Source organism: Ostrea edulis, chromosome 8, assembly GCF_947568905.1.
Source record: "Ostrea edulis chromosome 8, xbOstEdul1.1, whole genome shotgun sequence".
Taxonomy (NCBI): domain Eukaryota; kingdom Metazoa; phylum Mollusca; class Bivalvia; order Ostreida; family Ostreidae; genus Ostrea; species Ostrea edulis.
Genome location: NC_079171.1, coordinates 9,661,280 through 9,680,486, shown reverse-complemented (window position 1 = coordinate 9,680,486; position 19,207 = coordinate 9,661,280). Strand labels below are relative to the sequence as shown.

At 36.7% G+C, this 19,207-nt stretch overlaps 1 long non-coding RNA gene across 1 annotated transcript; it reads left to right on the top strand.

Annotated features, from left to right (window-relative positions):
- The first annotated feature begins 13,112 nt into the window (after nt 1-13,112).
- Nucleotides 13,113-17,124, top strand: LOC125661128 (uncharacterized). The gene is made up of 3 exons (XR_008798259.1): nt 13,113-13,432; nt 14,562-14,902; nt 16,225-17,124. It is a non-coding gene; the product is annotated as an uncharacterized LOC125661128 (long non-coding RNA).
- The last annotated feature ends 2,083 nt before the right edge of the window (nt 17,125-19,207 follow it).

Below are 19,207 nucleotides of genomic sequence, written 5' to 3'. Positions count from 1 at the left end.
AAATGGTTAAACGTTAAATTTAATAGTCTGCTCATTTATCAACCAAGTCGAAATTTTGCTCATTACTGACTTTCAACATGATTAATTTGTACACAAAACATCTTTGTGGTTGTTGCATGTGCTCGATCTTAAAAATGGATTCAAAGGCATAAAAAACGGCTAATTTCGGCTATTTCGGTAAATAATGTCAATCGGAGATAAGGAAAATGACGTCACAGAACATATTACGTCACTAATTTCCACATGTATCATCATGGCCAATGCCCTAGTGTATAATCATAATGATTAAACCAAGTGAAACCACATTTTAAATTTATCCTAATTTTGTGGCGAAATTTGGGCCTTAATGTACCTTGCTCTTTGAGATGGATGCCTTTGATTGACTATTTTATTTATCGAAAAATCATTCTTATGTTTAAAGTTTTACATCATATGACTCCAGAGTATTTGCATGTTTTTAGATTTGTGAATGAGGTAAACACAAGAAATACAAGACAGAGCTCTACTAATTTTATTTATGTTACAAGAGCCAAAACAGAATATTTTAGATCTTTTATCATTTCAGCAACAATTTTATGGAACTCATTACCAGATTTTATAAGAAAATGCACAACTACCACATCTTTTAAATCAGCCTATCTAAAACATTATTTTGACACTCAATGATACTCGTTTGTTTATTGTCTCTTTTCATTTAGTTCATATATATATATACCTCAAGCAACATGAAAAAAAAAACAACTATATATTAGCGTGAAAATGGTAAATTGTACGCAATATTTCAGTGTTCGATAAATCTAACACAACCTCTATGCTACATCAAAATCTAAAAATGGCATTTTGAAATAGAGAAATGGCCTCTCAATTTTTTTTTTACGATAATCAGAGTTCTTTCAAAGTTGGACAGGACCCAAATCTAAGGACGATAACTCTTTCATACAATTTCTTATTCCAGGTTTATTGGCTGATGTCGCTAGAAAAATAATGCATTGATATGTAGATCTATAATTCCTACATAAAACTGGCATCTCCTATGATGGCCCCCATATTTCCACCGGGAACCATAATCTGAACAAACGTCAATATACATTTCCTGGGGATAATGGCCTATTAATATAGTTAATCAATGACAACAATGACTTATTAATATAGTTAATCAATGACAACAGATTTCAATTGGAATACATCACTTGAGCCTTTGTTTAACTGAGCTAATAAAAATAAACATTTCCAAAATCAGAAATAAAGTTCTCCTACTATAAATATAACTACAACATATCAGTACAGAATTAATAGTAAATGTTGTAGTAGTGGTTTGGCTAGATGTACCGTGTTCTTACTATAAATATAACTACAACATATCAGTACAGAATTAATAGTAAATGTTGTAGTAGTAGTACCGTGACTATCAGACTGGGCAGCTCAGTTGTTAGAGCACCTGACTAGTAATATAGGGGTGTCGGGTTAGAGCACCTGACTAGTAATATAGGGGTGTCGGGTTAGAGCACCTGACTAGTAATACAGGGGTGTAGGGTTAGAGCACCTAACTAGTACATGTAATATAGGGGTGTCGGGTTAGAGCACCTGACTAGTAATATAGGGGTGTCGGGTTAGAGCACCTGACTAGTAATATAGGGGTGTCGGGTTAGAGCACCTGACTAGTAATATAGGGGTGTCGGGTTAGAGCACCTGACTAGTAATATAGGGGTGTCGGGTTAGAGCACCTGACTAGTTATATAGGGGTGTCGGGCTAGAGCACCTGACTAGTAATATAGGGGTGTCGGGTTAGAGCACCTGGCTAGTAATACAGGGGTGTCGGGTTAGAGCACCTGACTAGTAATATAGGGGTGTCGGGTTAGAGCACCTGACTAGTAATACAGGGGTGTCGGGTTAGAGCACCGGACTAGTAATACAGGGGTGTCGGGCTAGAGCACCTGACTAGTATATTGATAATAATTAGGGCACATGTTTTGTTAAAATGTTGATATAGACATGTACATATGAAAGAGAAACAAATGAATTCAAAGAGAAATGGTATAACGGAATAAGCCGCATGAAGCATACGATATTGTTCATAAATCTCTCTATATTTTATGCAATTTCCTTGATATTCATAGAAAATTTTTCTTGTCAGTTTAATCCTTTATATAGAGGATACGAACCCGATGTATATTTTGGTATCGTAATGTACTCGGGATTTTAGTACCCCAAAACGTATACGTAACGCGTTGCAGATAACAGTATATAGCCGGGAAAATGTCTACAAGTCGCTAGTCTCAACGGTCACACCGTCCAACATATTACTGTTTATGTGAAGCTTAGGACCGCAATCATAAGCCCGCCCCCAACTTCCGGTGTAAGGGGCGTAACTGCAAAAATTTAGGCCATTTAATCAGACGAACTCATGTTATCATGACATTTCTAAATAATGTGTCAGCAGTCCTGAAAACTTAAAAGTTCTCTATATATTATATCTTGGGTTTCTGGCTCCCCCAGGAACAAAGCAACCCCCACCCACCCACACATACCACCCCCACACATACCACCCCCACACACCCACCACCCCCACATACCACCCCCACACACCACCCCCACACATACCACCCCCACACACCCACACATACCACCCCCACACACTCACACATACCCCCACACACCCACACATACCTTTGGACGGCAGCTCTATACTAGACCCAAACTTTGAGGGGTAGGCTTGTCGAAATTTATTTTGTCACCTAATTAAAAAAACAACAACCAATGCTACGTCTTTGTACCCCTCTCTTTCGTGTTGAAACTCTAGGTATAAATGTGAAGACGATTAACACGTGATATGTATACAGTATTGTATACATATCAATATACACTGTAAAATCAACGATATTTATGGTAACTCAGTTTTCCTTGATTTAGGGTTTCCCCTTTTCCCACAAATGTATGACACCCCAAGTTTGAAGAACACACACATACATACATGAAAGGTGAAGATAACAAACAGTGATCAATCTCACAACCCCCACAAGGAAAATAAAGAGTTGGGCATACACGGACCCATGGGCATACTAGAGGTGGGATCAGGTGGCCAGGAAGAGTAAGCATCCCCTGTTGACCGGTTATACCGGCCGTGAGTCCCATGTCTTGATCAGGTAAAAGCATAAATACCTTGAAAACCTTAATTTAAATAGCATACTTGATTCTGGAAAAACCCGGCCGAATCAAACAAAGCCGGGTATAATCGGCGGTGCGCTAAGAATTAAGTGACCCGGATACAATACAGCACCATAAACATTATTCGGCATAGAAATGACCAAATATTTACAATTCATTTCACCAGAGTAAAAATTCAAAACATTTAAATTTGTCTTAGAATAAACAACTTTCGATATTACTGTCTCCAAGGACGCCAACCTGAACTTGAAGCCGCCTTCGCCTACATATCACAAATTTCCGGCTCAATCGGCTTACCCGGTGGGATGCGTGCGCAATTCCGGTTCACAATCAAGTGTGTCGACGGTCATTGCCGATTAACCCAGGTGCGCCGGATCGTTAGAATCAAGTATGCTAAAAGAAGGAGATCTACAAATACAGGTTTAAATCGCCAAAAACATGTGAAAATTGGTCCACACCAAAACCGAATACTCCCTGGTATAGTATACTAGTATATGCTGTACATTATCGATATAAACATTTGACATGTGCTTGTCTTAAACACCACGATCGCCAGATAAGATAGATAAGGTATACACAAAGACTAGTAACTAAATGTCCATCAATTTCTAGCATCCAATGTGAAGACGTGAACAAAAACCGCATGGCAGCAAGAATATTTGTAGAAATTCAAATTAAAATGTTCACTTTTTGCAAAACCACGCCAGAACGGTGCATCATATACTTATTTTTATTACAATATTTCGCTTCAACTTTATGTGAAAGAAATAATTCTATCGTCTTCGAAGCTTATTTGCATGTACAAGAATTGCTAAGGTGGCAAAAATCTCTTCGGACATTACTACCCCCCCCCCCCCCCCCATTTATATAAATACACGTGTACTTTATTATACCGGTAGAAGGTCAATCTTTAAAGCTTACAAAAAGCGTGAAAAAATTACATGAATCGAAAGAGGAATGAGATCGACTGGGAATTCACACATTTCAGAGAAATTATTGCCATGAAAAAATTATCAAGAAGGGGAGGGGGTATCCATACTTCGGGTGCCTGTGGATCGGACGTCACACGGCACTAAAAGTTACTCAGGACTTGCGAGTCCGTTCTACATAATACAGTTGACATTTCACCCCCCCCCCCCTCCATTCTTATTTTCATCCTCTAACTTATAATGATATATCTTTCTCTGACCAGAAATGTACACGCATGTTACTTTTCCTCATTACCATGCATTATAATGGTACGAATCATTGAACTGATTATAAAATCCATGTGGAAATTATGCTGGCAGCGTCGACTTTATCAGTGTGATACTAGTACTGCTTGGTAGTTTATTTTACGCAAGCATTATAGAGCCTGACAGGGAACTTTCAAAAAAGGTTTTACCTACAAAATGGACTATAAAAATAGGCATTGCATGAAATTTTACTTTGTAGATTATGAAATCTGATCGGTCATCTAAAAAGTTAATATTCAAATATCACCTATCAAAGACAAATATCTGTGAATAGAAAGGCAAATACATTCAGATATGATATAGTGAAATAAAAATAAATGGATTACTACCCCTAGATAAGTTGGATCCCCCCCCCCCCCCCATCGCAGATCTACATACAATCCTTTGATAGGTTGTGTTGTAACACCACCACCCCCCCTTTTTTTTTTGGAGTCGCAACATATAACTCCTGCGGTTTCATAGCCTGGTTCCCGAGGCCTTCCGGTGTGAAACCCCATATAATATATGTACTTGCATAGATATGACGTCAGAGCCTACTGCACTACATTACAATATGCGGTGATTACGTACTAAGGCTACATATATATATTATATTTGCATAGATATGACGTCACATATCAGAAGGCCTCGGTAACCAGGCGAGCACTCCCCGTTGAAGTCTCATTACCTCACCTACGAATAGCAATCGTAACAACTCGGCCATTTCCGTAACCGACAAATAACGGTATTTGTCGGTTACGGAAATGGCCGAGTTGTTACGATTGCTACGAATAGCAAACAAACTCTGGCGGAAGTTTGGTTTAATAGTTATAGAGTTATCTTTCTTGACGAATCAGACGACACATGCAGGGGCAGCACAAAAATGGACGCTGGAAGTTGTGAAGTTGGCAAAAGTGGCCGCCACTAAGGTACTCTATATAACGCAATGCAAAGAATTGATGTACAGACATATTTGTAAACTGTAACAAAAAAAAATGTACATTCCGATCCACTCATTGTTGTAAAATGCGAAGTTGGCGGTCGAGCGCAATTAGAGTGAGTTAGAATGTACTAGTTAGAGTGAGTTAGAATGTACTAGTTAGAGTGAGTTAGAATGTACTAGTTAGAGTGAGTTAGAATGTACTAGTTAGAGTGAGTTAGAATGTACTAGTTAGAGTGAGTTAGAATGTACTAGTTAGAGTGAGTTAGAATGTACTAGTTAGAGTGAGTTAGAATGTACTAGTTAGAGTGAGTTAGAATGTACTAGTTAGAGTGAGTTAGAATGTACTAGTTAGAGTGAGTTAGAATGTACTAGTTAGAGTGAGTTAGAATGTACTAGTTAGAGTGAGTTAGAATGTACTAGTTAGAGTGAGTTAGAATGTACTAGTTAGAGTGAGTTAGAATGTACTAGTTAGAGTGAGTTAGAATGTACTAGTTAGAGTGAGTTAGAATGTACTAGTTAGAGTGAGTTAGAATGTACTAGTTAGAGTGAGTTAGAATGTACTAGTTAGAGTGAGTTAGAATGTACTAGTTAGAGTGAGTTAGAATGTACTAGTTAGAGTGAGTTAGAATGTACTAGTTAGAGTGAGTTAGAATGTACTAGTTAGAGTGAGTTAGAATGTACTAGTTAGAGTGAGTTAGAATGTACTAGTTAGAGTGAGTTAGAATGTACTAGTTAGAGTGAGTTAGAATGTACTAGTTAGAGTGAGTTAGAATGTACTAGTTAGAGTGATAATGTCCCGGTTTAACTTAGGCTGTCCCGAGACACAGATCATTCTAAATAAAGCACAGTATGTACACCCACTGTTACACATGTACACACACAGTTACACATATACACACACTGTTACACATGTACACACACAGTTACACATATACACAGTTACACATGTACACCCACTGTTACACATATACACAGTTACACATGTACACCCACTGTTACACATATACACAGTTACACATGTAAAAACACTGTTACACATGTACACACACAGTTACACATGTACACCCACTGTTACAAATGTACACACACAGTTACACATATACACACTGTAACACATGTACACCCACAGTTACACATGTACACACTGTAACACATGTACATCCACTGTTACACATGTACACACACTGTTACACATATACACAGTTACACATGTACACACACTGTTACACATGTACACACACAGTTACACATGTACACCCACTGTTACACATGTACACACACAGTTACACATGTACACACTGTAACACATGTACACCCACAGTTACACATGTACACACTGTAACACATGTACATCCACTGTTACACATGTACACACACTGTTACACATATACACAGTTACACATGTACACACACTGTTACACATGTACACACACAGTTACACATGTACACACTGTAACACATGTACACCCACAGTTACACATGTACACACTGTAACACATGTACATCCACTGTTACACATGTACACACACTGTTACACATGTACACACACTGCTACACATGTACACATACTGTTACACATGTACACACACTGTTACACATGTACACACACTGTTACACATATACACACTGTTACACATGTACACATACTGTTACACATATACACATACTGTTACACATGTACACATACTGTTACACATATACACACTGTTACACATGTACACATACTGTTACACATATACACATACTGTTACACATGTACACACACTGTTACACATATACACATACTGTTACACATGTACACACACTGTTACACATGTACACACACTGTTACACATGTACACATACTGTTACACATATACACATACTGTTACACATGTACACATACTGTTACACATGTACACACACTGTTACACATGTACACATACTGTTACACATATACACATACTGTTACACATGTAAACACTGTTACAAATGTACAAACACTGTTACACATGTACACATACTGTTACACATATACACACACTGTTACACATGTACACACACTGTTACACATGTACACATACTGTTACACATATACACATACTGTTACACATGTACACACACTGTTACACATGTACACACTGTTACACATGTACACACACACTGTTACATATGTACACAGACTGTTACACATATACACACACTGTTACACATGTACACACACTGTTACACATATACACACACTGTTACACATGTACACACACTGCTACACATGTACACATACTGTTACACATGTACACACACTGTTACACATGTACACACACTGTTACACATGTACACATACTGTTACACATGTACACATACTGTTACACATGTACACACACTGTTACACATGTACACACACTGTTACACATGTACACATACTGTTACACATGTACACACTGTTACACATATACACACTGTTACACATGTACACACACACTGTTACACATGTACACACACTGTTACACATGTACACATACTGTTACACATATACACACACTGTTACACATGTACACATACTGTTACACATATACACATACTGTTACACATGTAAACACTGTTACAAATGTACAAACACTGTTACACATGTACACACTGTTACACATATACACACTGTTACACATGTACACACACACTGTTACACATGTACACACACTGTTACACATGTACACATACTGTTACACATATACACATACTGTTACACATGTACACACACTGTTACAAATGTACACACACTGTTACACATGTACACACACTGTTACACATATACACACTGTTACACATGTACACACACTGTTACAAATGTACAAACACTGTTACACATGTACACACACTGTTACACATGTACACATACTGTTACACATGTACACACTGTTACACATATACACACTGTTACACATGTACACACACACACTGTTACACATGTACACACACTGTTACACATGTACACATACTGTTACACATATACACATACTGTTACACATGTACACACACTGTTACAAATGTACAAACACTGTTACACATGTACACACACTGTTACACATGTACACATACTGTTACACATGTACACACTGTTACACATATACACACTGTTACACATGTACACACACTGTTACACATGTACACATACTGTTACACATGTACACACACTGTTACAAATGTACACACACTGTTACACATCTACACACACTGTTACACATGTACACCCAGTTACACATGTACACACACTTACACATGTACACACTGTTACACATATACACACTTTTACCCATATACATAGACTGTTACACATGTACACACAGTTTACACAGTGCAGTATGTACACACAATATTACACATGTACACACACTGTTACACATGTACACACACCAGTGATTTTTCAAGGCCCATTTTGGGTCCGAATTTCGACCCTTTCCCCTCCTAAAAATTGCCAATTTCCCCCCAATTTAGCTTGTATTTTTCCCAAAAATAAAATTATGAAAGGAAAACGTATTCGATGTGAATTATATACATAAGATTTCACAAAGATTATGGGAATGATGATTTGGATAGAATAATTGAAAATTTTAGAAGATTAAAGAAAATTAAATGTGTAAAATAAAGATAATATAATGTATGATATAATTTTAAAACTTATTTATGTCATATGATGAAATTGATTTTTCCCAATTTGATTGAAATGTCGACAGTTTTTCCCAATTCGAAAGCCACAGGACCCTTGTCAAAAATGTAGAAAAATCACTGCACACTGTTACACAGAGCGCAGTATGTACACACAATGTTATACATGTACACACACTGTTACACAGAGCACAGTATGTACACACAATGTTATACATGTACACACACTGTTACACAGAGCGCTGTATGTACACACAATGTTATACATGTACACACACTGTTACACAGAGCGCTGTATGTACACACAATGTTATACATGTACACACACTGTTACACAGAGCGCTGTATGTACACACAATGTTATACATGTACACACACTGTTACACAGAGCGCTGTATGTACACACAATGTTATACATGTACACACACTGTTACACAGAGCACAGTATGTACACACAATGTTATACATGTACACACACTGTTACACAGAGCGCTGTATGTACACACAATGTTATACATGTACACACACTGTTACACAGAGCGCTGTATGTACACACAATGTTATACATGTACACACACTGTTATACAGAGCACAGTATGTACACACAATGTTATACATGTACACACACTGTTACACAGAGCGCTGTATGTACACACAATGTTATACATGTACACACACTGTTACACAGAGCGCTGTATGTACACACAATGTTATACATGTACACACACTGTTACACAGAGCGCTGTATGTACACACAATGTTATACATGTACACACACTGTTACACAGAGCGCTGTATGTACACACAATGTTATACATGTACACACACTGTTACACAGAGCGCTGTATGTACACACAATGTTATACATGTACACACACTGCTAAACATATACTCGACACTGTTACACATGTACACACACTGTTACACGTGTACACAATTACACACACTGTACACATGTACACACACTGTTGCTGCTAACTTTCACAGACAATTACAAACTCGGGATGTAGTGTTCTTATTGATGCTGGTACTGATTGTTCAGCAAAAGATCCAACAAAAGTAGAAGCTCTTATTCGCATAAGCAGTGAAGGCCCACTTACTGAGGACTTTAAAGCAGATCCTTGTTTGGAACGCTAGGTTTTCTTCCCAAGAAGCGTACTATAAAATATACAAGATGGCCCAATGCAATAGAACTTTTGCCAGAGTAAATACTTGACTTGTTAGCATCCAGCATGTTTCACAGCACATTTCTATTCATTTTAAAAATAAAACAAACAAAACGCATACATGGGTGTATATTTTTTTCTTGAAAAATATTCAAATTAAAAAAAAACTTGTAGGTCTTATTTACAAAATCTTTTACATGATGGCGAGTAGAAATTTTGAACATGTCGACTAGAAATTTGAAAATGGCGACCAGAAATATTTCTAGGTTGCCATTTTCCGACCTGATCATGCTGATAGCAGATGTGACTTGGAGCACTGAGTTTTTTTGTTTTTTTTTTGGTTTTATTAAAATGCTCATTTCATAATGCATGCATACATCACAAAAATCACAATGCATATCATACATCAGCAAATTCAGAAAATTTCATTTCATAATGCATACATCATAACAATTGCAATGCATATTATAATGCATATCATCATGCATCAGAAAAATCATTTCAAAAATCACCATACATCAGAAAAATCATATACATCACAATAATCGTAATTCATTTCATACATCAGAAAAATCATGAAATTTCATTTCATTATACTGCATATCATATCAATATATATATATATCATATAACAAGGGATCAAAATTCACATATATATTACAAAGAGTCTCCTATCATATAATAAATGTCATTGGAGCACTGAGTTAGTATGATTAAGAACACACATCTGCAGGTGCAAGTCAGCTTTCTTCGTAATACGGTCTCCTACGGTGACATTACATTTTCACAAATGACAAACAAATGGAGATGACGACTGACTATATTTGTAAGTTTAAGTCATATCCTGGATAAACATAGTAATAGTATTAAGGAGGTACGCTGCACCAGAGAAATTTGCTTTGGATGAAAAGTGGAAGATATGTACATTGAGAATATAAAATTGAAAGTTTTCAAATTTACTTTGTCAAAATATGCAGTTTTAGTAGAAAGCAATCTAAAAAAAATAATAAAACCCCTGCTGGACCCGAACTCGCAATCTACAGTTCAGTACTTTGTCAACGTGCTAACCTACTGAGCTACTCAGCAAGGCGATTATATTTTAAGTGAATAGACAAATATTGCTGATATTGATATCTTTCTCCATGTTTGAATTTTTAAGGAATTCAGCTAATTATGACGACTTGAGTACATCCTTAATAATGTTATTTTCTTAAACCGCTGTCAATGCTAATTTAAATAAACAAGATATTGGGTTTAACCATGAAAATGTTTCATTATTATCAAGTATGGTATTTGGGTCAATCGTTTTCATATCCAATGGTCCAAAGGGACAGTAAAGATATCAATTGACCGGTAAATATTTAAGTTGATGCCTAAGTGAACAGTGAATAAAATGATTATTTCTAGTCCTGCTGTGGATATTATATAATTAATAGTAAGTCATCAAGTCAAGTCAACATGAAGAAAATGAGAACCCAAGACCAGGTCTAAGAGGTGACCTTATATGACAAAGGTCATCCAGCGGTCACGGTTAAGTCAGATCCCGTATTGAAAGCGGTCGAGGGTCCTCATTTTCCCATGTACTTAAACTAATCATGGGTTATTCAGTCGTTTTGTTATACCAATATAGATATAAACCGATAACTATTCTGGATTTGTAACATACAGTGTGCGAAATTAACCATGGACTGATAGACAATGTCTATAGAAAATCAAGTCGGTCTATGATAATCAAAATAGCTATAGACCGACATGTCTATAGGAATTCTGAGTAAAAAACTGGATTTATAACTATCAAAATAGCTATAGACCGACTTGTCTATAGGAATTCTGAGTAAAAAATTGGTTCCCCGCCGCTTATTAAGCATAATTATGAGAAGTGGGACCAGTTTATATGTAGTATGCTGATGTTTCTGTTCACCCCTTAGCTGTAATAAAATGTTCCACAATGTAATTACAAATCATTCGAATCAGATTATTCCATTTTCAACAGGGGGAGGGGGGTCAATTTGATATTTACTACAGTGTACGCCATTTTCGTGCAAATTCGGAATGTCCCTTTTGAACGGATTTAAAAATATGTGGAAGGGGGTGCACGCACTTGAATGAAACAGAAAGCAGTCAGTACAACAAGTTCCAGGAAGGCTAAAGTCGCAGAAAATCATGAGAAAATGAAACGTAGTAAATGTGACTTAGATGAAGAATCAGGCAGTGAAACTGAGCTGGAACAAAATGAAAAAGAAAACGAAATTCTAATTGAAAAGCTTGATGTGCATGAAATTGAAAAAGAATATAATTAAACCTTATAATGAACAAATTACCAAACTGAATTTGTGTCAATTATTTATTTTTTAATAACAATGAATATTGCATGATAAATTTCGGTCTATAGGAATTTGTTGTGGTCTATAGGAAATAAAATGACTATAATGGACCTAAAGTCTATAAGACTTTAAAGTTAGTTTCGCACACTGAACACACATTTAGATTTCTTTTCTTTGTGTGATAAATTGATCGTTTCCAAAAGTAGACTATAATTAGTTTGGTTATAAGCTCCACCATGTGCACCAAATTTAGAATTCAAAAGATAATTTAAATGAAATTCTCGTCCAAGAGATAGAAAACCGCTCAAAAATGCACAAAAACGATGACGTAATGTCTGTTCAACAAGTGGAGGATCAGAACTTGTCTATCGGGAGTCTACCTACGATTACATTGGGATCTGATTCACTCGATATGATCATGTATTTCGTTGTATTAGATTGACGATAAATGATATATTGACTTATGATTAATAGATGATTTGTTGACTATTGTAGTGTAATTAACCAGTGAATTAATGACAAACAAGATATTGATGTTAGATCAAAATTGGTACCATATATTTAAGTTTTACATTGATTATATATTAATTGTGACTGTATTGATGATCAATTAGATATTGATTAGATATTGATTGATTAGATTGATAATAAATGATGGATTAACTGTGATTAAATTGATGATTAATTAGATATTGAAAATGATTAAATTGATGATTGATTATATATTGATTGTGATTAGATTGATGATAATTAAAAGATGAATCGACTGTGATTAAATTGTTGATAATATAATGATGGATTGACTGATTAAATTGATGATAGATTATGTAATGACTGGACTTCAATTTCTTGAATCATGATATTTTCTCTTCTTACAGAGCTGCCTCCAAAATTAACTCACCCCCAGTGGTGTGACATATTGAAAGGTTCTCCCACATACCCCGTGACTACTCGTGTGGTCAACAGTGAACTCATCAAGTAAGTCACTCACTGTCATGTATTAAGCAAATATTTTGCAACCTTTTTAATTCATTGGTGATTTTAGGTCACCTGAGCCAAAGGTTCAAGTGAAGTTTTAGGGCCCCGCATAAAATGCGGAAATCCCAATAGTAATCACATTGTCCGTCCGTCTGTCTGTCAACACTTTCTTTGCGACACGATAATTCAAACAGTTTTTATCGTACAGTTTTCAAATTGTGTACGGAAATAATTTACAATAAGAGGAAGACGCCTACAGATATCGGGGTCATTTCACTTTGTCTGTCTGTCGAAGGCTCAAGTGAATCAAAATTTGTCCATTGTCTGTCGTCGGCATAAACTTTTCACATTTTCATCATCTTCTCCAGAACCACTGGGTTAATTTCATAATTCAGTAAAGGGCTTTCAAGTTTGTTCAAATGAAGGCCCATGACCCCTACAAAGGGGTTATAATCACAAATTTGCAAAAATAAGGTTGGGTCATTTAAATTTTTTCTCGAGAACCACTGCGCCAGAGGAACTGAAATTTACATAAAAGCTTTCTAACATCTTGCAGATTCTAGTTTGTACAAATCATGGTACCCGGGGGTAGGTTGGGGCCACAATAGTGGATCAAAGTTTCACGGGAATAAATAGGGAACAGTTTTAAAAACCTTCTCAAAAACTAGTGGGTCAGAATATATATAGAAAAAATCTTTTAAAAACTTTTTCTCAAAAGCCAATGAGCCAAAGAAGTTTGCATCTACGTGAAAGCTTTCTGACATAGTACAGATTCAAGTTTGTAAAATTCATCGTCCACGGGGGTAGGTTGGGGCCACAATAGGAACCAAGGTTTTACATGCAAATATATATGGAGAATCTTTAGATATGGGCCAAAGTGACTCAGGTGAGCGATGTGGCCCATGAACCTCTTTTTGTGTAACAGTCTCACCCCTACCCTCCTAGTACAGAGAGTTAATGTACATGTTATGGCTTGAAACGGTGATGACACATGGGGACTTGTTTCCCTAGGAATATTGTTCTGAATTAACGTTGACCAGCTAATAACACCTCATGATGTACATTCTCAATTTTGTCATGACTTTATAATAAAATAAAGTTGATTGACTTTATTGTTGGATTTTTGTAGGGGCTTGTGTGAAGAAAGTGTGAAAACATTTCTCGGCGCATCATCACCTAAGGAGCTCGACTCAGGCCAACCTGTGAACTATGACAGCTTGTCTATCTATATTTTGTCTAAATTTCAAACATATTGTCACTCTGGACAATATAATCTCATCCGAGTTGGTCCCAGGTTAGTGTTCCAGTACAAGACAAGACCACGCCTCTCAGTAGCCAGATCCCAGGTCAGTGTTCCAGTACAGCTTGACCTACCCTGCTGGTGGAGGCTGACCATCTCATTAACCTGCAGTCTTACCTGAGTGTAGATACCTGTGGGAGTCCTCGTTTACTCTAAGAAGAGTTTGAGAAGTATTCAGTTTTCTTGAAAAAGTGTAAAGAGAATGGTAGATATAACAGTTATCTCCCTTAGACTAGACGAATGACTTTAAAACAATCATGTAATTCAGTCTTCACAAAACTTGCTGGCCAGTCGGACCAGTGAACTGTCTGAATTTACTGGCACACAGTGAAATTTACTGGCCCCCAAAATTTCCATAGTACATGTTTATCACATACATTATGGAATGCATTGTAAAACTGTACAATCAATTTACTGAAACTATGCGTATTACTCATATTCATATCCACCCTAAGACATCCTTTCTGTCGATACCAGAAAAACTACACCGTACATGGTATTTTCTCTCTCTCTTCACCCGCAAACAACAAGACTACAAATTCACGTATTTTTCATAAACATGAAAACAGCCCGAGTGCACCTTAGGAAGTAGCCTTCTCTACCAACATCAAATGTAAACGATTGATTAATTCTATAAACTATAGAATTGCATAAAATCAGAGATAACTGCAATTGACGAAGTTCATTTTAATTTGACAATGCAATAAAGCAGCAGTTACCAGTGCGCAGTACGATACAGAACGCAGCCATTTTTGTTGTTTCAATAAGTTGTTCGTTGAATATTCACGTGATCAACGTACAAGTTATCTTAACAATTACAGGTATAGACATAGTTATCGTTCTTTACTTTAAAGAAATAAACAAACCACGATGTCAAAACACTTACTTTATGCGCTATTTATTGATTATTTTTATTTTGATGGTAACTTAAGTATATAAGACGTTTTGAATATCTAAATCCAACATTATATTCAATGTGACTTACAAAAAGTCTACAAGCCCATCGCACTTCCTGATTTTTTAATTTCACTGACCCGACCCTAAAATTCACTGGCCTCGGACTTTGGACTACTGAGTTTTCGACTTGTAATTGTAGATATTGGTCTTGAAATGCTTCAAATGTGGTCATTTATCTAAAGCGTAACTTGTAACTCCACCCCTCACTTTATATACATTCTACATTTTGTCGGTGTGGGTTCAAATCCCGGTTGCGCCGGTAAGTGAGAAAGTTTCCCAGTTACCTTCGGAAGGTCGGTGGTCTCTTCCCAGGTACATTGTATTGGGGTTTTCTCTTCCACAAATAAAAACTGGGCGCCACCATATAACTGAAAAATTGTTTGAGTGTGTCTGGAAAAAATCAATCATTCTACACTTGGTAGCAGATTACATGAACACTAGTGATGTAATTAATTAGATTGATCGTTAATGAATTACATTAAATCTTGTCTTAATTCTAGTCATTCCAGAACTCAGTGTCACATGCATTTTTCAGCTTTTTTGGCCTCAAGAGATGTTTGCACCTTGACCACAGAAGCAATTCCAGTCCTGTAGAATTGAGGGAACGTCTCTTACCATCCGATCCCTTTCTGAAGACCACCTTTTGTATGCAGTTGGTATAATTAAGTCTCCCCTCTCTCAGGGACATATTGTTTATAGCTCACCTGAGCCAAAGGCTCAAATGAGCTTTTCTTATCAAAATTTGTCTATTGTCTGTCGTCAGTGTCGGCGGCGTCAGCCTCGTCGTTGTTGTAAACTTTTCACATTTTTATCTTCTTCTCCAGAACCACTGGATCAATTTCAACCAAACTTGACAAAAAGCAGCCTTGGGTGAAAGGCTTTCACTTTTGTTAAAATGAAGGGTCATCCCCCTTTGAAAGGGGAGATAATCACAAAAATGGAAAATAAGTGTAGGGTCATTTAAAAAGCTTTTTAACAACCACTGGGCCAGAGGAGCTGACATTTACATGAAAGCTTCCTGATATAGTGCAGATTCAAGTTTGTTCAAATCATGGCCCCTGGGGTAGGTTGGGACCACAGTAGGGATCAAAGTTTTACATAGAAATATATAGGGAAAATCTTTAAAAATCTTCTCAAGAACGATTGAACCAAAGAAGTTGACATTTACATGAAACATGAAGCTTTCTGACATAATGCAGATTCAAGTTTTTAAAAGCCATGGCCTCCAGGGGTAGATTGGGGCCACAATATGGACTAAGATTTTACATTCAAATATATATATGGGGAGTCTTGAGATATGGGTCAAGGTGACTCAGGTGAGCGATTTGGCCGATGGGCCTCTTGTTGTATTATCTGTTCATCTGTCTGTATATCCGTCCTGTCTGTCTGTCACACAATCCTCCTTTATGACTTGTTGGATAAACTTGAAACTTTGTATATTGCTTCATTGTCCATTGTACATGTGCATATCATCAGGACATGATGATCCAATAACTTTCCTTAAAGTTATAGTGGATCTAAGAGGGATGGAAAGTGTAGCAGGGTGTGTTGACTTTCCGACTGGTACTTCAGCATAATAGTCATTATTTTTGTATCATTATAGATAATGGCATGAGTCAAATCGAGATGGAATCTTTTCACGTGAATATAGTAATATATTATCTCCTATATTTATGCCCGCCTTTGAAAAAGAGGGGGCATATGGTTTTGCAACTGTCGGTCAGTCTGTAGACCATGTGTTGTCCGCTCAACAGAGCTGCCAACTCTCACGATTTTAGCGTAAGGCTTACGATTTTAGGGCCGAAAATACGCCTTACGATTTCACTGTACATCTTCCGATTTTCGCTTATTTGACATTTCGAAATTTTTAGAGCTGTCCGTCATTGGTTTTTACTTTTATAATAAGCAAGCTATAGTCGTTACTACGTTTGTTTGCATAGTCTATATCTATATAGAGTCTCGATCATTTTAATGCTTTAAAATAAACAATATGGCAGCTGCTACTAAATGTAGAGCATGTGTTGATGGAAATAACAACAATACTCCCCGAAAGGAGAAAGCCTAATGGAGCTAGAAATTCAAAGAACAATATGCAAGTACACTGTAAACATCTATGTGTTTCAAAGTCAGAAAGGGGGAGTTTGTATAAGTGTACAATCTGCTTGAGCATTTCTCACGGCGGCGAAAATGACATAAAAAAACCTGCCAGAATAACTGATTCAGTAACTAAAATTATATATATATAAAAACTTGCCAAAATAACTGACACAGTAACTGTAAAATTATGCAATATACTAATGTAACAATATCTTTACACAAGTTTTAGAAAGTAAAATCAATAAAAGATGTATTTGATCTTTTGCAGTTGTAAAATGTATAACAATTAGTATGTCTAAATTCATTAAATTTATAATTGAAATATGCCTACAATTCCTCAGGTTACATGTTTATTCATATAAAAAAAAATCTTCAGCGGCAGGGGGTCTAGGCGGCCCCCTGACCCCCACCTTACTATCCCCTGACCCCCACCTTACTATTTTCCATTTTATAATGTTGGCTGCTCTGGCTCAATATCTTGAGAACCATTCACTTGATGATAATGATATTTCATATGTGGGTTGGTTATGAGTCGAAAATGACCCCTTTTGTTTTTCATGTCAAAAGGTCAAAGGTCAAGGGTCAATCTACTCTGGACATAGAAATATAATGTCCACTCAATATCTCGAGAACCCTTTTCTTAAAAGACTACAAACTTGGCACACTGGTACATCTTATGGAGTAGATGACCCTTATTGATTTGAGGTCATATGGTCAAAGGTCAAGGGTCAAACTGGGCATAGGAATATACTGTCCGTTCAATATCTTGAGAACCCTTTGCTTGACAGACATCAAACTTGGTACACTGGTACATCTTCAGGAGAAGATGATTCCTATTGATTTTGAGGTCACATGTTTTAAGGTCAAGGGTCAACCTGGACATTGGAATATACTGTCTGCTTAATATCTTCAGAACCCTTTGCTTGACAGACATCAAACTTTAAATAGTATACTGGTGTATATTCAGGAGAAGATGATTCCTATTGATCTTGAGGTTACATGGTCAAAGGTCAAGGGTCAAACTGGACATAGTAATATACTGTCCACTCAATATCTTGATAACCCTTTTACTTGACAGACATCAAACTTAGTACACTGGTACATCTTCAGGAGAGGATGACCCATAATGATTTTGAGGTCAAAAGTCAATAGTTGAACTGGACATAGTAATATATTGTCTCCTATATTTTAAGAATTATTTGCTTGATTGACACGAACCAAACTTGATACACTGGTACAGCATAAGGAGTAGATGACCCCTATTGAATTTTAGGTCACATGGTCAATTCACTCTTGACATAGGAAGATATTGTCTGCTCAATATTTTGAATTGATGATAATACTATCAATTAAATGAGGTGTGTGTATAACCCTTTTCAATTTTGCACCGGGGGGGGGGGGGGGGGGGGGGGCATATGCGT